This window comes from Penaeus chinensis, chromosome 42, assembly GCF_019202785.1.
Source record: "Penaeus chinensis breed Huanghai No. 1 chromosome 42, ASM1920278v2, whole genome shotgun sequence".
In the NCBI taxonomy this organism is placed as follows: Eukaryota; Metazoa; Arthropoda; class Malacostraca; order Decapoda; family Penaeidae; genus Penaeus; species Penaeus chinensis.
Window position 1 is genome coordinate 3,063,195 of NC_061860.1, and position 2,500 is coordinate 3,065,694.

The window sequence follows — 2,500 nt, forward strand, 5'->3', positions numbered from 1 at the left end:
ATTATCATCATCATCATCATCACTATCATTACTGTTGTTATTGCTATAAAAAATATTATTAATAGTATTGTTATCATTGTTATTAATTGCTATTAAAATATTTATTATTGTTATTATTATCATTATTATCTGTCTATCTATTTATCTATCAGTTTATTTATCTATTTACTTTAATTATTCTGACCAGTCATTACATAACAATTTCCCGTCTTCCGTTTTCTAAGCTAATATCGTTTTCTATCCAGCTGCTTTTGTTACTATTTACTTCTGCTACTAGTTAAGTGCTAATGGTGTTGCTATTTCTGCTAATACGACTGCTATTACTGTAACTACTCTGCTACTAGTTTCCTCTTACCATATTTTTTACTACTGTAACTACCCTGAAGAGAATACCCAAATACTATAATTAATACTACTGTTACTGATACCACTGCGGTTGCTACTTCTAATGGGTGCTGATACTTTGGTACGGAAATGACATCTATATTTTCATTAAGAAAAAATCTAATTCCTCTTTTTGTAGACGTCTTTGTTTAAGCTTTTAATCCCTGGCTTAAGAGTTACTTTGTTATCGTCATTTCACTTGATGTTCTTTACGTATCAATAAAAAGTTTTTGAGGTAGTCTCCTCAAGCATGTTTAAAAGTCACACGCCTCTTCATTACTTCCGATATTTCTAACCTACAGCTTAAAATAACTTTGATATGCCTTAAGAAATTTAAAAAAACAAAGAAATTGAATACATTTTGAAGATTGGTAAAGAGGTTAAGCGCTAGATATATTTAAATTGTAAATTGCTGATCCTTTGTATTAAGATCAAGAGTTCTTTTAAGCAACCTTTAAAGAAATGAATTTTGAAAAGGATTCGCTAACCGTTTTATATTTTATATATTCGTTTCCCCCGCCGTCCTCTCTGCCTTGTGAAAAATATGAAAAGAGTTGATTAGCAGATACCTTTACCACGTGTTCATATACAAGCGGCAAGCGTACACGAGGGCATAATGTTGAGGACCTTGCTCTAATGTTTACATAGATGATACTTTTCACTCTTCCGTGCAATGAATGAGAGAAAAGACGTTGTTCTCGGCCAAACATAATCTCTATATCTCTCGAGGTATGCACAGTACCTGTCTCAAACCTCAAGTATTCGTATAGAGATGGCGTTTGGATATTTGTGTCAGTTTTGAACTATCCGAAACTGGCCCCCGTCTCGTTTGGGAAGCGAAAAGAGACGTTTAAGGGCGTCTAGATTACATTGCACCGGTGTGGGTATGCGCCTTTTCCTTTTACAAGAAGCTTGAGACCAAGAGATTTTCCGCTGACATGTCCCGAGCATTCTTGCATTTATTACTGCTACAAATCAAGCTGTTAAAGATGATAATGATACTGAAGTTAATGATAATGATAGAAATAATAATGATACTGTTAATTGATTGTCTCTTAGACATACGTATCGTTTTTTTATTTTTAATTCCAGATGTACATAAGAGGCTTAATACCTTATTAGTGCCACGTGACGTTTGGTGTCTAGCACATTTATTTCTTCTAACCATTAAGACCGTTCCTAGTAGCTAATTTTTGGATATGTTATTTAGATAAAGAATCCCTAAATCTAATTTATTTATATATATGATAACTAATTCTAGCTATAATTTGGCCCAATACCCAATTTTAGATTTATTTTCCACACTTTCTTCCTTATTAAACTGTACTTTAGGCATCATGTGGATAATCTGTGTAAGATATTATTGAGCCTTGTCTTGTGTTTTAGATTTGCATATAGAGTACTAGTTGCAAGTGTATATGTGGCTTGCTGGCTTTGGAAAAATAGCAAGATATGTCGTTAAGTTGAAATAGATAGATTGATAGACAGATATACAGATAGATAGACAAATAGAATGGTAGACAAATTGATTGGTTGTCAATAGATAGGTAGATAGATAGAGGAAGAGAGAAGTGGTAAGCCAATAATTAAATCAAATAAATAATCGTTTGTAATTCCACAGTTTTTCTCTCTGTCTGTCTCTGTCTCTCTCTCTCTCTCTCTCTCTGTCTCTCTCAGTCTCTCTGTTTCTGTCTCTACCTCTGTCTCTCTCTGTCTGTCTGTCTCTCACTCTCTCTCTCTGTTTCTGTCTCTGTCTCTCACTCGCTCTCTCTCCCTCTCTCTCTCTGTCTGTCTGTCTGTCTCTCTCTCTCTCTCTCTCTCTCTCTCTCTCTCTCTCTCTCTCTCTCTCTTTCACTCTCTCTCTTTCACTCTCTCTCTTTCCAGGTCCTCGATTTTTTTTAGCTTGGCAGTTAATCTCATCTTGAGCGCTCATGCATAGTGACAATGCACATTATTAACCTACGCCTTCGATTAGTGCTGAGTTGAGTTTTTTTATTTTTTCTTCGTTATTTTCCCGTGTTTTTTTTTCTCTTTTCTTTATTATATTCATGCCATTTTTTTTCTTTTTCTTATTATTCTCCCGCGTTTTTTTTTTCTGTTTTCTAAATTTTCCTTC